Below are 19,320 nucleotides of genomic sequence, written 5' to 3' on the forward strand. Positions count from 1 at the left end.
TCCCCCCCGGCCCCCACCCCTGGGCGGCGGGTGGGGGCCATAGTAGTAATAAGGGGGGGGGACCTACTGTCCTCCACCCCCCGGCCCCCACCCCTGGGCGGCGGGTGGGGGCCATAATAGTAATAGGGGGGGGACCTACTGTCCACCCCCCCCCCCGGCCCCCACCCCTGGGCGGCGGGTGGGGGCCATAATAGTAATAAGGGGGGGGGGAACCTACTGTCCTCCAGCCCCCGGCCCCCACCCCTGGGCGGCGGGTGGGGGCCCTAATGGGAAAAGGGGGGGGGACCTACTGTCCTCCCCCCCGGCCCCCACCCCTGGGCGGCGGGTGGGGGCCATAATAGTAATGGGGGGGGGGGGTCTACTGTCCTCCCCCTCCCCCCCGGCCACCACCCCTGGGCGGCGGGTGGGGGCCATAACGATAATGGGGGGGGACCTACTGTCCTCCCCCCGCCCCCACCCCTGGGCGGCGGGTGGGGGCACTAAGTAAATTCCCCCCCCCCCCATCAAGGTGACTAGGGGTGCCCAAGCCCCTAGTCACCCACCCCCCACCCAAATAAAAAATGCCCCTACCTACCCCCCTCACCCTAAAAAATAGTGAGGGGGGAATAAAATTGCTAACCTGTAAAGTAAAATTAAACTTACCATTCGACGTCTTCTTTTTTCTAAAATCTTCATTTTTCAGCCCCAAAAAAGGCCAAATAAAAAACCATCATAGCCGTCGAACTAAAAATAAAATAAAAAACCCGAGCGCAAAAAAAAAAAACCCGACGAAAAAGAAAAAACCCGAGCGCACAAAAAAATAATCCATCTTCACCCATGGAGGGCTCCGCGCAGACTGAGCTCCGCAGGGCGGGGCAAGGCTTATAAAGCCTTGCCCCGCCCTGCAATTAGCCTAAGAACACTCTGATTGGTGGGTTTAAGCCAATCAGAGTGCTCTTTGTCATTTTACAAGCGTGGGAAAGTTCTTTGGAATTTTCCCACGCTTGTAAAATGACACAGAGCACTGTGATTGGATGGCTTGAAATCCATCCAATCACAGTGCTCTGTGTCATTTTACAAGCGTGGGAAAGTTCTTTGGAACTTTCCCACGCTTGTAAAATGACACAGAGCACTGTGATTGGATGGCTTGAAATCCATCCAATCACAGTGCTCTGTGTCATTTTACAAGCGTGGGAAAATTCCAAAGAACTTTCCCACGCTTGTAAAATGACACAGAGCACTGTGATTGGATGGATTTCAAGCCATCCAATCACAGTGCTCTGTGTCATTTTACAAGCGTGGGAAAATTCCAAAGAACTTTCCCACGCTTGTAAAATGACACGGAGCACTGTGATTGGATGGCTTGAAATCCATCCAATCACAGTGCTCTGTGTCATTTTACAAGCGTGGGAAAATTCCAAAGAACTTTCCCACGCTTGTAAAATGACACAGAGCACTGTGATTGGATGGCTTGAAATCCATCCAATCACAGTGCTTTGTGTCATTTTACAAGCGTGGGAAAATTCCAAAGAACTTTCCCACGCTTGTAAAATGACACAGAGCACTGTGATTGGATGGCTTGAAATCCATCCAATCACAGTGCTCTGTGTCATTTTACAAGCGTGGGAAAATTCCAAAGAACTTTCCCACGCTTGTAAAATGACACAGAGCACTGTGATTGGATGGATTTCAAGCCATCCAATCACAGTGCTCTGTGACATTTTACAAGCGTGGGAAAATTCCAAAGAACTTTCCCACGCTTGTAAAATGACAAAGAGCACTCTGATTGGCTTAAACCCACCAGAGTGTTCTTAGGCTAATTGCAGGGCGGGGCAAGGCTTTATAAGCCTTGCCCCGCCCTGCGGAGCTCAGTCTGCGCGGAGCCCTCCATGGGTGAAGATGGATTATTTTTTTGTGCGCTCGGGTATTTTCTTTTTCGTCGGGTTTTTTTTTGCGCTCGGGTTTTTTTATTTTATTTTTAGTTCGACGGCTATGATGGTTTTTTATTTGGCCTTTTTTGGGGCTGAAAATGAAGATTTTAGAAAAAAGAAGACGTCGAATGGTAAGTTTAATTTTACTTTACAGGTTAGCAATTTTATTTCCCCCTCACTATTTTTTAGGGTGAGGGGGGTACGTAGGGGCATTTTTTATTTGGGTGGGGGGTGGGTGACTAGGGGCTTGGGCACCCCTAGTCACCTTGATGGGGGGGGGGAATTTACTTAGTGCCCCCACCCGCCGCCCAGGGGTGGGGGCGGGGGGAGGACAGTAGGTCCCCCCCCCATTATCGTTATGGCCCCCACCCGCCGCCCAGGGGTGGGGGCCGGGGGGGAGGACAGTAGGTCCCCCCCCCCTTTTACCATTAGGGCCCCCACCCGCCGCCCAGGGGTGGGGGCCGGGGGCTGGAGGACAGTAGGTCCCCCCCCTTATTACTATTATGGCCCCCACCCGCCGCCCAGGGGTGGGGGCCGGGGGGGAGGACAGCAGGTCCCCCCCCCCTACTACTATTATGGCCCCCACCCGCCGCCCAGGGGTGGGGGCCGGGGGGGAGGACAGTAGGTCCCCCCCCTTATTACTATTATGGCCCCCACCCGCCGCCCAGGGGTGGGGGCCGGGGGGGGTAGGACAGTAGGTCCCCCCCCCCCTACTACTATTATGGCCCCCACCCGCCGCCCAGGGGTGGGGGCCGGGGGGGGTAGGACAGTAGGTCCCCCCCCCCTACTACTGTTATGGCCTCCACCCGACCCCCAGGGGTGAGGGCCGGGGGGGGGAGGACAGTAGGTCCACCCCCCCCTCTTATTACCATTATGGCCCCCACCCGCCGGCCAGGGGTGGGGGCCGGGGGGGAGGACAGTAGGTCACCCCCCCCCTACTACTATTATGGCCCCCACCCGCCGCCCAGGGGTGGGGGCCGGGGGGGAGGACAGTAGGTCCCCCCCTCTTATTACCATTATGGCCCCCACCCGCCGCCCAGGGGTGGGGGCCAGGGGGGGGAGGACAGTAGGTCCCCCCCCCCTCATTATCTTTATGGCCCCCACCCACCGCTCAGGGGTGGGGGCCGGGGGGGGGGACACAATAGGTCTCCCTCCCTTATTTTACTTTACAGCCCCCACCCGTCGTTTAGGGGTGGGGGGCAATATTTTATTTTATTTTTTTTACAGTGAGCAGCCACAGGCTGCTCACTGCTTATTAGACATGCCCCTACTCGCGGTATAGCGAGTAGGGGCATATTATTTACTATTCATTTTTACTTAGTATTAGTAAAGTTGGCTGAAAGACCAGTTTAGGTCTTTCAGCCTTTTAGTAGATAGCTCCCTGATACCGTGGGAATTAGGGAGTTATCTACTAAGCGGCTGCAAGATGCAGCCACAGCAATGAATAGGATCGGGGTTTCATTCATCAGAATGAAATTCCGATCCGAACAAAGTACCGAATTGCATCCTAACACCAATGGAGAAACAGTGCTCATTCTGTTAGGATGCAATTCGGCAGTTTTGCCGGCGTTCTGTCTAAGTGACAGGACGCTCGGCAATACTGACAGGAAGCATTGTGGGAACTGGGAGGAAAGCTAGGGATCATGGGAAAATTGCTCTGACCAGTGGAAATGAAGCACACTTTGCTCCTCCGCTGGTCAGAGCTGGTCAAGCGGAGGAATCCTCCATAAGACAGAGTCCCTACTTTGTCTTATGATTTTAAAGAAAACTAAAGAAGACAGGAAGAAAAGAATAACAGATCCTGAGAGAGGGGGAGAAGAGGAAGAGATTGAGGAAAGGTAAGTTCGGCATGACAGTGCCGCTTTAAGGACCAAACTTCTGGAATAAAAGGGAATCATGACATGTCACACATGTCATGTGTCCTTAAGGGGTTAAAGGTGCATGGTGATTAGAGCATAGGGGGAAAATAGGAGGAATTATGTAAATTAAGGAACAATACAGAAAACAAGGTAAATAAGTACACAGACACAAGGGAGGGAATAGTTTAGGGTGGAATTTGCAGGGTACCAAAATGTATGGGAAATTCCACTGGAGCGATGATTTAGTGATGTGCAGGAACACAGATTAGCAGAAAGGTGACTGTGTGGAGGAAGAGATTATGTAGGGCAGACAAACAGTAAAGTTGTTGATGTTTTACATGCTAGTAAAATTCTGAATGAAGTGTCTGTTTCAATGCAAATAACAGATTTTGGGACTGCCTGACACTGCCTGACATGACTCCTTGCGTGCGCACAAAAAGTCATTAACTTTCCGCCAGCTGCAAAGTAATACGAGCAGGAGATTCTCAACACAAACTATGTCAAACAAAACAAATATGTCAAAGGTGAATTTATGGAAATGTCAATGGGGATGACTTGGGCTTCTTTATTCATTTTGACAGAATTGTAAATTGTGAGTATTCAAAATCCAACACAAGGACACTAAACGCCTTTGGCAATAATTAACGCTTTCTGTGGTGGCTTTCTTTTAACAAGCTTGTATGAAGCTCTGCAAAGAGTACTAATGTTATCACAGGAAAGCAAAGGTAGGTGTAATTCTGCAATAAAACGTGCGGGAAGGACTATTTCTAGAAACACATGAGAGAAGCAAGTTGAATTGCTAAATCTTGTATTTTTCTGAACACTGAGAGACCATAATTCAATCCCATCAGACCTGCATTGCTAGCCACTCATTATATATATGCATATACACAATAGACAGTGAAATATTCTCCTTTTATTCTATTATTGCCAAAGTACCAGCCTCTGTTTGCAGTAACTCTACGGGTCTACCGTATCCCTGGCATTTAATGAGGGAGTGCACTAGTGGAGACATTTTCAGAGCTCCTTGCACTCCTGAATACGAGTTAATGACAACAACACAATTTGGTACACGCACAAGTGTCCAAGAGGCACATAAAACATGGGTAGCATCCACCAAACACACATAATGACGTTCTGGGGAACAAACCTCACCACCCAGACCTGGTAGTTCACCGACTAAATACCAAGTGATACCATGACGAGTATCAAAAATCTAGCTCAGCAAAGTATTTCCTCCCTGATATAAATTTGCTTTTTGTGAAGTCATATTCATAACTGTATGAGAATGTTCCCATCACACAGATATAACAAAATGTATAACAAGCCATGTAACCCTGTGTTCCCACGTCTTCCTTTCTGTACCCTCAAACCTTCAATGTTTTTATTTTTCATGAAGAAAACAAACTTCAAATTATAAAAAAATATTATATATATATATATATATATATATATATATACACACACACACACACACACACACACACACACATACATACACAGAAATATAAAGAGAATTTGTATAACATATGCTAGGAACCAACCAGTTCAGCAAATGTGTAACTTAGCGTACAAAAAAAATAACAGTAAGTAGAAATGCTGTTATACTTAAATCTGCTTTGGAGCTCGCAGTATAAAGACACATTGCATTTAATTTCCATAAAGCGGCACTGTCATGCCGAACTTTCTCTATTCGATTCCTCTTCTCTTCCTCAGTCAGGATCTGTTAATTTCTTCCTGTCTGCTCTAGTTATCTTTAAAACATAAGAAAGTAGGGACTACTTTGTCTTATGAAGGTTTCCTATGCTTGATCAGCTTTGACCAGTGGAGGAACAAAGTGTGCTTCATTTCCGGTGATCAAAGCAATTTTCCCACAATTCTCATTTTTCTTCCTTGTTCCATCGAAGCCTCCTTTCACTTTTCCCGAACGTTCTGTCACTTAGGCAGAACGCCAGCAAAACTAACGAATTTCATCCTAACAGAATGAGAATGGTTTCTCCATTCGTTTTAGGAAGCAATCGGGACTTTGTTCAGATCGGAATTTCATTCTAATGAATGAAACTCTGATCCTATTTGTGCCGTGGCTGCATCTTGCGTCCCCGCCTCCCCCCCCCACGGGGGCCCTAAATGAAAATGGGTGGGAGCTGGGGGGGGTTATTTATTGTCCTCCCCCAGCCCACACCTCTGAGCGGCGGATGGGGGTCATAAATGAAAATGTGTGGGGGGGGGTGACCTATTGTCCTCCCCCTGAGCGGTGTGTGGGGGCCCTAAATTAAATTGTGGGGTGGGACCTATTGTCCTCCCCCCGGCCCTTCCCCTGCGCGGCTGTGGGAGCCTTAAATGAAATTGGGGCTGTGGGCTATTGTCATCTCCCTGGCCCCTCAATAACAATAAGGGGGTGACCTATTGTCCTCCCCCCCCCCCCCGGCCCCCACCACTGAGCGGCAGGTGGGGGCCCTAAATAATAAGGGGGGCCTATTGTCCTCCCCCCAGGCCACAACTCCTGAGAGGCGGCTCTAAATAACAACAAGAGGGGGGACCTAAATGAAAATGTTACCCCAAGTGACTAGGGGACCACAAGCCCTTTGTCACCCCTCCCAAAAAAGAATAAACTCCTACCTACCCCCTCACCCTAAAAATAGTGAGGAGGAACAAGAGAAATAAATACCTGTTTAAAAAAAACAAGAACTTACCATTTTAAGTCTTCTTTTTTCTAAAATCTTCTTGATGGGGCAGAGGGGATGGGGGGGGGGGACAATAGGCTTCCCCTTATTGTTATTTAGGGCCCCCACACACCGCTCATGGGTGCAACAGGTCCCCTGTTCATTTTAATAGCCCCCCACTCGTGCGGCAGGGGTGGGGGCTCAGGAGGGCTTTTTTTGTTTTTGCCTCTGGCTGATCACTGTTTAATAGACATGCCCCAGAATTTACTAATACTGAGTAATCTTTAGTTAGTATTAGTACATTTGGCTGAAAAACCAATTTAGCCCCCCAATTGAGGGGGAGAGGGGGAGAGGGACAGAGGGGGAGAAATTTAATTCACAAAAATTCAGTGTTAAGTGAATTACACCGTATGCTTACAAGAGATAAGCATTTCCTTTTGGCCGCTCTAATCTATACAATTGCTGACAGTGGATATATAAAATAGTAATATCCATATACATAAATATATGTAAGTAAAATAATCAGGGTCTGATTTAGCACTGCAGTGCTATCAACCAAGCTGTAATTTCCCTTTGTAATCCCTAGGACCAAAGAAAGCTGCTGTGCATTACGTGACAGGCATTTAAATGAACATGTATCCTGCCCAAGTCCTCTATGTTCACCTCATATGCCCCATTCTACTTGAAATGTTTGTTTATTCATTTATTTAGACGTTTTTCAGGAGGCCAAGTAAGAATTAGCTGTCATGAAGCTTTAACCCCTTAGTGACCAGACTGCTTTTCAATTTTCTTACCCTTTGGGACCAGGGCTGTTTTTACATTTCTGCGGTATTTGTGTTTAGCTGTAATTTTCCTCTTACTCATTAACTGTACCCTCACATTATATACTGTTTTTATCGCCATTAGTCTTTCAAAAGATACCATTATTTTCCTCATATCACATAATTATAAGAAAAAAAGATACAATATGATTAAAACATTTAAAAAAAAAAACACTTTTTCTAACTTTGACCCCCAATATCTGTTACGCATCTACAACCACCAAAAAACATCCATGCTAAATAGTTTCTAAATCTTATCCTGAGTTAAGAAATACCCAATGTTAACATGTTCTTTATTTGTTTATTTAGCAAGTTATAGGGCAATAAGTACAAGTAGCACTATTTCCAAATCTTTTTTTTTTCTCAATTAACACACGTTACACTGTAACACTGAAATCTGTCAGGAATCCCTGAATACCCCTTCACATGTATATATATTTTATTTTATTTTTAAAAGAAGACAACCTAAGGCATTAAACTTGGGGTATTTTGACTTTTCATGCAACCATTCACCACCAATCTATGCAAAATTCTAAAAAAATTAATAATAATTGGTGATTTTTTTTTTTTGACATACATAGCAATTTAAACATGTACTGAGAACTGTGAGGGTTACTGCCAAGGAACACCCCAATAGGTGTTTAGCAACATCTCCTGAGTACAGTGATACCACCCACGTTTGGTGTATCGGGTTCTCTGGGGGCTAAAAGACCTTATTTGGAGGGTGTTCATTCCAGTTTTCCAACTTGGGATTTTCACAGCTGGTCATCATGCACCCATGTCCTATTAGGGACATTTTTGAAGCTGGACAATGTAATTTACCCCTATCAAACTTTACCAAGTATAGGTTTTATGGTGATTTGGGAAGTTACAGGGTCAAACTTAAGAATTGCTAATTTTGTTTTTTGTAAATTGCTATTTGCCAGATTGGTGTTGCCTTTGAGACCATATGGTAGCCCAGGAATAAGAATTACCCCCGTAACGGCATACCATTTGCAAAAGTAGACAACCCAAGTTATTGCAAACGGGGTATGTCCAGTCATTTTTAGTAACCACTTAGACACAAACACTATTTTAATGAGGAAATTGCCACATTTATTCTAGGCATCTGTAGGTACACCAACAGTATACAAATTACTTTGAAGCAGTGAATGATGGATGCAGTGTATTATATGTACACCATGTAAATGTATAAAACTCTACAATACAAAATGGCTAGATTAAACAAAATGGCTACAAATGAGGCTGTAAAAATATTAAAAAGGTGTGGCATACTCCCATATAACAAAAAGAAAATTTATAGTATACACATGTGCAGAGTGACTTGCACCCAATCCAATTATCCAATTAGCAACCATTAAAGTAGAAAACAGACTGCACAAATATGCCACAACAGCGAAAAACAATGGTGATACAAAACAGGTTTCATTCACCTTCACATTTTCCCTGGATTTTGTGCATAGGGTCCATTTTCTTCTGTATAAAACTCCTATAATACAATTTATATTTTGGTGCCTTTAATCCTGCAGGTCACCTAAATGGTCCATATTCTTGCTACTTTCTATTCCTCTTTTGTATTTCTCTCTCCTTTTTTGCTAAGAATTTTACAGTCCAATGTTAAAAATATATACATTTATTTTTAACATTAGAATGTTTGTATAGTGCTACTCAACAGCTGCAGATCTGAAAAAGGCCACTCTTGCTCTAACTGATGCTCTAACTGATACTCCTACTGCCTGAGGAAGCATAGCCCTGGTCATTTTTTTCACCAAGTTAGACATGAATGAAGATTGCATGCTGGGCTACCTCACATATTGAAAAATGGAAAGGTGAGCTTAATAGAACTCCTTTCTATTATACAGACTCGCAAAACATTATGACCAACTTAATGTTGCAAATGTTACTTTTTTCATGGTACATTACACATAAAGAAAAAAAAAAAAAAAAAGTGGTTTTAGCCACAGCTTTACGCAGCTGCTATTGTAGATCATTAAACCTCTAAACAAGAATAAATGGTCGCTTCATGAGGTAAATGTACAGAACTCCATTATGGATTGAAGAACAATACTGTGTTATTAAATTAGAGGGCAAAGGTTTAAAAATAATATCAGGGGGGGTGTGGTCGGACTGCCGACCAAGATGGACGTGTAGTCTGAGAGCTCCACAGTATCCACGCTTCATCTAATCTCTGCCAAAAGCATCGAGCCGTCAAATTGGATGGCAATACCCCCAATATTTCTGGAGCACAGGACGGACCCAAATCCCAAAGAAAAAAAGGGGGGGGGGAACACAAAGAAGCCGTTGTTTCGGTGGCCGACATGCTCACCTCTCCACGAGGCTCACAGGCCGCGCAAGATGGCCGCCAGCACAGCCCAAAGGGCCATAACTCTCCAGCTACCACGGCGGACCCGGATCCTCCAGGCCACAAACAGAGCGACACAGCGCACATACTAACCAAGCTGTCCGAGGTCAGATGCTACCTGGCGGGGGAGATCAACAAAAGCACCCAAGCACTAACGGCGGAAATACATGCTCTGGGAGCAAGGACGGCGGACCTGGAACACAGGGCAGATGCCGCGGCACAGGCACACAATCAAGTGGTGGCCCACGCCAAAGCAGCGGAGAAGAGACTCACCGACCTGGAGATGGCAGTGGAGGATCTGGCGAACCGCACCCGCCGCAATAACGTACGTCTGAGGGGCATACCGGAGGTGCAGAATGAAGGCCCCCTGGTGAGCAAAATGGAACACTTCTTTCATCAACTCATACCAGAAATCCCAAAAGACAAATGGATCATCGATAGGGCGCACAGGGCTCTGCGGGCCTGCAGAGCCGAGGGGACGCCGCCCAGGGATGTGATAATAAAGTTCCATTACTATTCCTCCAAGGAAGCGGTCATGCAGTACGCCCGTCACAACACCCTAAACTATCAGGGCGCGGACATAACTGCATATCAGGACCTGTCGCCGATGACGTTACAGAGAAGAAGAGTGTGGAAGCCACTAACGAATATACTGCAACACCACGCAGTCAAGTACACATGGGGTCAGACAGGACCCCAATTTATCAGGAATACAATTAGGCAACCAACAGTTCAAAGTAGCGGCGTACGCAGACGACGTTCTGCTCACGCTCTCAGATCCCGGAAAATCAATGGCACACCTCCACACACTCTTACAGACGCATGGGGACGTCTCGGGGTACAAAGTTAACCTCACCAAATCAGTGGCGATATCATTTCACCTCACAGAAGAAGATAACACAAACCTAACCAACACACACAAAATCAAGATAGCCACAGAGAAGCTCACGTACCTCGGGACACAACTCTCAGCAAACCCTACCATGCTATACAAACTGAATTACACTACATTAATCCACACGCTAAAGAGATACTTAGAGAAATGGGCTGATAAACCCATCACATGGATAGGCAGTCTACATTCAATAAAGATGAACCTCATACCCAGACTCCTATTCCAAGCACTACCCGTTAGGGTCACCAAAGGAGATTTAGCCGACATCCAGAAAGCGATAGACGAGTTTATATGGCAGGGAAAGAGACCCCGGATAGCCAGGGCAGTACTGTACAACCCCGAGGGGAGGACTGGGATTGCCTCACCTATACCACTATTATCTTGCAGCGCAGGTAGCGCAAATAGCACACTGGCACAGCCCTGCCGGCCACCACCAATGGGTGGATATAGAAACGGCCCTGATGGGCGAGGACCCACCGCAACTCTTAATATGGACCCCCAAAAACACAGGGTGCTCCTTAAAACCACATGCCCAGCAATCCTAAACTTGATAGACATATGGGACAAAACTGCCATAAAACAACAGCTCATGAATACTCCCTCTCCCTTGACACCGGTACTGCGCAACGGAGCGTTCCCACCGGGATTACGCACAAAAGCCTTTCAAGGCATAGAGGCCACGGGGATAAGGAGATACACACACCTGTACCAAGACAATTAGGTAATTACCTATGACTATCTCAAGACCCTAGCACCGCTGACGACCCGCGACTTTTTTTCGCTATATTCAAATCCGAGATTTCGCCCATACCACAGAGGTTAAGACAGCAATCTCCAAACAAATAACCTTTTTCGAACGCGTGTGTCTTAACGAACGCATGCCCACGAAACTGATCACAACTCTCTACAACCACATTGGTGGGGAGTCAGGGGACAGGGGTACACTAACGTACACAGAAGAGTGGTAAGCTGATCTGGGCGAGAAGCTGGAGGGGGAGGAGTGGCGAGACATATGGGAAGCAAGCTCCAAGGTATCCATATGCACCACATTACAGGAACAAATGTACAAAATTCTATTCAGATGGTACACCACCCCAACAAAACAATGCCACATGGGACTGAGCCCCTCGGACACATGTTGGAGACTGTGTGGGGGAAAAATGCACATACATCCACATGTGGTGGCAATGCCCCAAAGCAAAAGCTTACTGGAAAGAGGTGACAGAATTGAATTCACGCATCCTACAGAAAAAGCTGACAGCAGACCCATGGGCTTGTCTCCTATCCAGGCCGACAGACAGGCTAGACAAGTATAGCCAGAGACTCTTAAACCTACTAAACCTGGCAGCACGTAGGGCTCTAGCACAACACTGGATCAAGTCAGAAACCCCACCTATTACGCTAGTACAGACGAAAATCAGAGACAACTGTCTGATGGACAGATTAACGGCCCAGGTGCGAAACACCACTACCACTTACCAAAAAGTATGGGCATTGTGGGAACAATTCGACACCTGACTGCTGGGGAAAACCCAGACCGCAGAGGCAGGACCAACACAGAGACAAAATATAGCAGAACGCAGAAGGGTAACAATACGAAACTAACACAGCCGATGCACACACACACAGCAACACACAAAACGGATCACTTACTCGCATACAACAATAATACGTGACGTATGTTTATTACGCTTGTTTTTTGTATGTCTTTTATACATGATATACATGTTACAAAAAAAAATAAAAAATCAGACGGTTACCAAGACACCATCGGGCTTCTGCGCAAGCCACACAATGCATACCGGTCGCAATGTAACTGTCATCACCAAAATAAAGAATTGACAAAAAAGAATAATAATAATATCAGGAAGTATTACTTTATTGAGAGGGTAGTGGATTCATGGAATAGCCTTCCAGCTGAAGTGGTAGACATTAATACAGTGAATGAGTTTAAGCATGCGTGGGATAGACATAAGGCTATCTTAGATATAAGACACTAATTATTAAAAAGTATTTAGAAAATTGGGCAGACTAGATGGGCCGAATGGTTCTTATCTGCCGTCACATTCTATGTTTCTATGTTTCAGATGACAAACTGACCCATCTACTCCAATGAAAAAGTCCTTTGGTAAACCATTTCTGATGCCTGTCTTTCAGTGTGTTTTATTAATGTAAGTTTCCCACCTCCTAAAAACTATCAACTTGATTCCTAAACTTTACAAGCATGATCTACAAAGAGAATTGCAAAACGTTAGGTGTCAGCAGAAGATGCAATCAGCTATGAATTCCTGGCTTCCTTGTGTTACCAAGCACAGCTTTGTAGGACACCCCTCTTATCTTATACTAAAGCAACATGTGTACAGATAAGGGCTCATACTTCAAAGTAATGGACTTTTCAACTGCTTTGTTGATTGGATCTCCCCTTACTATGTTTCCTGACTCACTGTATTCAACTGTAGTTCAAAAACAAAAGTGAATGCTTCACATAGAGAAGCAGTGTTGGCAGATGGCAACCCAAGTCATCAGTAATGATGAATTCACTGAAGGCAGCTATAAAGAGGAGACTCTTGTGTTTAACAGCAATTTTGACCATTAGAATGCCCAGGTTTGTGGAGGGGGGCAGGCATTATAATAAATCACTTAATTGTTTTACACAAATACATAACGTAATCATTTGTTGGGGGGAAGGGGCGGGTTAGAAATCACTTACAGGATGAATGACTGGACTGGCAGCTAGTGACATTAAAAATGTAATACATAAAATATATATTGATAAGATCCCGATACAATACTGGACTCAGGTCGTAACTCTCTAGAAAATAACCGTATTCTCACCCCGTCATATAAAGACTGTCTCACTAGACAACTGCATCATTCGCAGACCAACTCTTACGCGATGCGTAAGACGATGGGCGTGATTCACAGCGTTAGCAAGGGCTGTGAAGTCGATTCATAACACTTTTAACCCTGACACTATGGCACGGATTGACAACTTTGCTTGGAATATAGGAGCAAGCTATAAAAAAAAAAGTTAGAAGCCCAGTTTTTTTTTTTTTTTTATATGTGCAATGCTTCATTTTCAAAGACAAAAATATAATTTTTAAAGGCACACTATAGTCACCAGAACCACTACCGTTAAATGTAGGGGTTCTGGTGTCTATAGCATATCCCTGCAGGCTTCTAATGTCATCACTGCCTTTTCAGAGAATAGGTAGTGTTTACATTGCTGCCTAGTAACACCTCTAGTGACTGTCACACAGATAACCACTGGGGGTGCTTCCTGGGTCAGTGCTGCAGTGTGCAGCACCTACATTCAGTGTCTCTATGCTGTGCATAGAGGTGCTGATCGTTTCCCATTGAAATGCATTGATTCAAAGATAACTGGTGCAAGATTTTGCTGCACATGCGCAGTATCCTGCCAATACTTTCCTATAGGAAAGCTATGGCTTAGCTGAGATTATCGAGATTGATTATCTCAGCCATGGAGGCGGGACCAGCCGCAGCGAGACTGGCACGTCGTGGGAGAAAAGATAAGTAAAAACACCTTTCCCATGCGATCGAAGGGTGCCAGTAACCTAAAAAGACACATTCTCTCACACACTCACAAATTGTTATATTTGTTTTATTTTTAATCCACCCCGGATCCTTTCTTTGGGGTTCAGCAAGGCTACTCTATAATTTTCCTGCAGTTCAAGCTCTGCTCCCTCATGTGCTGTTTAGCGATGCCGGGGCCAGAGTGACATCATATTCCAGCTCCTGGCACCACTAAAGAGGGCGGGGGAGCAGAGCACGAACTGCAGGTAGGTCACTGCTTCCTCAGCGGTGTTCTGTCAGATTACAAAAATCTCTCAATTGCTATTAAGACAACGTTGTCGCTACATTGTCTGACAAAATTTGTCTATGACGTTGGGATTTCAATTAAGATTCCAGAAAAGCCAACCTTTCTTAAAGATATCTTTCTAAAATACTTGCAAAGTTCAATTGGTAACAGAGCCACTTAAACTATAATCTCTAGAACTTAAAATGAAAGCGAAGAAAACACAAATGTTTCTCCCACAGCAGTCAGAATTCGCGCATGAATGCCAGTCCATCCACACCATCAGATTTGCTGCCACTGCAGTTAATGGCCCACAAAAAAAAAGGGATATATATCAGTAAACCTATTAAATCATTAACAAGATATAGTTCCACTTTTGATAAGGAAGGTGCAGTAACAACTTTCCATATTAACCTCAACAAATCAATGCAGGTATCCCCAATAAGGCTTTAACTGGAAACCAATTTTCCAGGGTGTTTAAATACTCAATATCTCATTACCCCTGCTGAATATCGCTACAACTTTGTGGTAGGTGGAGAAATGTCTCCTAAAACAATCATATCCCTTAAATGATATCTCTTCCGCTCACCAATTCAGATGAAAGGAGGGTAAACTAAATACTATACTAATACTATCTAGAAGTATAACACACAGATATACTGTTAAATCAACGTTTATACATTCCATTCCTGCCACAGGATATCTAAACAAAGCCTTTACTTTACACCACAATAAAGACTTGCTATAAGTCTGAAAAAGTTAAAATGTGATGCCGAACCCTCCATATTGAAAGTTAATTTTTCTGTATTTGCTTATTCATCAAAAAAAAAAAAAAAAGGTACAAATCCTAGTTACTCACAGGATACTATAGGAACCTGCCTATCAGGAAATGCAGCTGTTAATCAATGATGTTTATCAGAGCCTCCTATTGCATCACATGAAGTGAATACACTTATTGTGCTGTGCTGAGAAGAAAGCAATCACAAATAGTAGGGGGTTTATTTTAATTTTTTTTTAATGTAGCAAAATATCACTTGCAAATAGTTATTTTGGTTGCACTGTAGACAATCTAACTGCCACTCCCATTAGTGTAATAACTTGTGGAAACATGATGACAACTTCTCTCAAATTGAACAACTGCGATAAAAGTTTGGAACCTCATTTCAGAAGAGCACTGAACTACTTGGGAGTTGATGGTTGTTCAGTTGAGGATTGGATTATTGAGTAGACTGGGAGATATTGAAATTTAATTAAACCCTTCTGAGGCCAAAGTAAAGGTGTTAAAAATACAGACAATATGAGAGACTGTATGTCACATATTGAGATAGTAATTAATTATTTTACCAACGATATCCTGTTCATAAACCCTATGGACAATTTGGCACAAGAACATGGTTATTGCAAAATAAGAAAAAGCAGACATCATCTTAGTGTCTTGCCAACTCACAAAAGGAACTGTTTATTAAAAGGAATTTTATATAGGCTAACTGCAGAAACAAATGTTTGCACTATTCTAACAAGAACCACTTGCAAGTTCTCCTTGAGAAATTGTCCCAATGGATGCATATCCCCACCACCGTGCATATGAGCAGCATCTCATAGTATCTAGGGTTCAGTAGAACACTACAAACTATGGAATGACGAGTCATGTACTAGTGGATGGGTAAACAAATGCTTGCGCCATTATTCCTATTGTTAAATCTTTTATCCTTTAGATTGTAAGCTCACGGCAGTGCCCTCTACCTGTTGTATCGGTCTGTTCTTATTGTATTTTTTCCCACTTGTACAGCGCTGCGGAATATGTTTGGCGCTTTATAAATACCATTAATAAAAAGCATTTGCAAGGAACAAATGTGAAAGGTATAACAGCTGACAGCATATCCTCAATCTTGCAGGGTTATTCACCATAAAGAGAATTCAAGGTGAACTTCAAATTTATCGTAAAAGTAGCTGAAATTGAGAAATTCTCTAAGTGAGATATGTTTTCAGCTTAGCATCTGTGGCCTTAAATTTAAAATTCCCTTTGGTCTCACTTTATTAAAAAGCCCTGCTTAATGTAGTGGTTCTGGTGTCTATTGCATGTTCCTGCAAGCCATAGCGAAAATTTAGTGTTTACATTGCTGGCTAGTTACACCTCTAGCGGCAGTCACTCAGACATCACTGCATGAACATGAATGCTGAATTTACTGCATCTCTACGAGCAGATGCTGACTGGCACGGGGATGCTGCATTCCAGCACTGATTGTGTTCCTTTAATAATGATTAATATCTAGCCTACATAAAAACTTTCTTCCAGTTCAACAGTGAACATGTGTGAGCACCTGCGTAAGCAACGGAGATAGTTTGTGAATAATTTTGCTAAGAAAATCGTATTCCACATTTTTATGCTTACAGTGCCAAATATGTTTACGTAAAATAACCTCTGAACTATGAATGCTATTAATTTTAATACACCTAAGCAGTTCCACTTAACATTTGTGTTTGAATGCCTCACCATCAAACCACAGACAGAAGTTCATGATCAACACAAAAAGCTTCTGAATATAGCTTATGACATATGTATAAATATTATTTTATCATTCAATATTACACATAATACAAAATATCAAAAAATATAAACAATTATTTTACAGGATACTACAGATATTCAGATGAAACGAAATACACTAGCGAGCTTTAATAATATCTATGTGTACTGGGTATATATGAATAGCATTGTTTGGATTATTATTTGTAATATTGCAGTGCGGTTATTCCTATATAAAATCAGAACGATAAGACCAGATCTATCTGAAATTGTATTGATATATACATACACACACAGATCTACACATGCAAACCACACACAAAGATGCAAGTTATGTATCAGCACCGCAAATCTGATATTCTGTATAGGGATTTATAGTATGACTACTGCCATACTAAATATACCAGATATGCCCTTCACCTTCCTAGCCTGGTTCTTAAAAGGCATATTTTACCATAAAACATGGGATGACTTTCCAATGTGCTGTCAGAATCACCATATACATTATATATGTGTGACTTATTGAGAGTGTCTCAACATTGCTGCTAGAAATGGATGAGAACTGCTGCATGTGCAGCTTAACGCATCCATATAATGTGTGTATAGGCAGCTGCATCTACATCCAAATTTCATTGTAGTTTTTCTTATACCAATGGACTGAACAGCAGGAATGTAACGAAACAAAACAAATGAAATAATACAACTTTTTTATATTTGCCAAGACAGAGTCCTTTAAACCACCTCTCTGAACAGTAATGCTTTGTCCAGCTGTTCCTGGCAACAATTTTCCTTCCCCTCCTACACTTCCTTCTATAAAGTCCAGGAAATCAGAAACACCCTTTAACAAAGTATCAACATGGACCCAATCTAAAGTTCCTGAGAGTAACAGCCTCACTGTATCTTGAAAATAAAACTAATCACAAGTTTTTGTAAAGTTTAATTTGATATGCCCACTGCATTTCTGCATGCTCTACAGCACACACATGGTCATGAAAGACATTTTCCCAGGTAAAACACTTAATAAATATATCCCAAAAGTACTCTGTTTATTCCCTGTTCTTGGGCTAAAACACTTACAATATTGTCAGTCCCACAGTCAACCCAACACAGCCGGAAAGGGGGTGACAACAATGTAACATGGGGGGGGGGGGGGGGGGTTATCTGGGGTTGATATTGGTAAAGCATATTAAGATATACACGTGATATACACAGGGCTATTCAGCAGTGTGAACTATTACAAATGCAATTTGAATTTCACATGTCAGTCAAACTGAAAATACAGTTTGTGTTTTATTATAAAATTGCAGGGAGCTGAATACCTAATGCAAGATTTAGGCAGAAATAATGGATTTACAAACTCCACTTTGGAGTCATTGTTTTGTAGCCTAGGTTTTGCCAACAGTTTCTTTTTAATTTGTTACAATTGCCTGTTTAGAGAGTAAGCCCCAGCAGACGGATAGGAGATAATATTTCCTGCTGAGCTATTTTAACGTCAAACTCGCTTTCCTTTGACTTTGAATTCGTGACAGTTCGCACTTTAGTAAATAGCCCAGCCAGAGCCCGTTTAAGGCAAAGCAGTGAAACTCAGCGGCTCCTGCACATGTGTGAGTGCCTGCTCTGTGTCTGAGTGGACCCTGGAGCTCACTCACAGCCCGCACACAGCCGGACACGCACTCACAAACTGCACCCCACACTCACACCGCCAACGGTCCGCCGCACACGGCGCTAACGCTGAGCGTATGTACTAAATCCCTGTGTACCTCTCTCTCTCTGCTTCACACCCGAAGCGAATCCACAAGCCCAACAACACAAGATGGCTGATGCCACGCACCGTCACCTGACGACTCTACGCTTCGCGTCACCAATGACAGCGCGGCGTGCCCAGTTACTCCGGAGCGCTAAACGCCAGAGCGAGTCGCCGGCCGCTGAGCCACATGTTCTCTAGAGCGTCTGCGGTTCACTTCGCGGTCGCCATTATGTCGGAGACCATAGAGCTCAGCGTTGTGAGACAGACAGACGTTGTCACTAGGGTGTCTGCTCTAAGAACCAGTAAGGCAACAGTCGCTACATTGAAAGGTGCTCAGCAGCAATCTTGAACACGTTTATGCTGACGGAAGCACAGAGAGTAGAAGTACGCTGCCTTAGTGCTCGGGTGTTTACAACACGCGAGGTCAGAGAGCCCCTAACGTGCTCGCAGCAGTTGGCAGGGCTCGTCATCATCTGAAGTAACCCGTAGCAACGCGTAGAGCCCACGCTGGCGTTCGGGTCACGTGATGAGACAGAATGCGGAAGGGCGACCATCTTAGATAAGGGCAAAAGTGCCCATTTGTAACACATGTTAAATCTGAGTTGGAATTTTTGGGAAGGCCTTCATTAAAAGTGTGTGAGAGTTCAGTAATAATACATCCGGGATTGAAACCGCTAATAAATAAATGTACTGACACTTACAGGGTTATTCACTAAAGT

At 43.9% G+C, this 19,320-nt stretch overlaps 1 protein-coding gene across 6 annotated transcripts in view; it reads right to left on the reverse strand.

Moving 5' to 3' along the window:
• The window catches only part of GIGYF2 (GRB10 interacting GYF protein 2), a 115,624-nt gene extending 96,932 nt beyond the window's left edge, over nucleotides 1-18,692 (reverse strand). For all 6 annotated transcript variants that reach the window (XM_063442386.1, XM_063442382.1, XM_063442385.1 and 3 more), the window contains exon 1: nucleotides 18,615-18,692. The gene's annotated coding sequence lies outside the window, so the exon portion shown is untranslated. The remainder of the gene's footprint in view (nucleotides 1-18,614) is intronic.
• Nucleotides 18,693-19,320: the final 628 nt, after the last annotated feature.

This window comes from Pelobates fuscus, chromosome 2 (assembly GCF_036172605.1).
Source record: "Pelobates fuscus isolate aPelFus1 chromosome 2, aPelFus1.pri, whole genome shotgun sequence".
Taxonomy (NCBI): domain Eukaryota; kingdom Metazoa; phylum Chordata; class Amphibia; order Anura; family Pelobatidae; genus Pelobates; species Pelobates fuscus.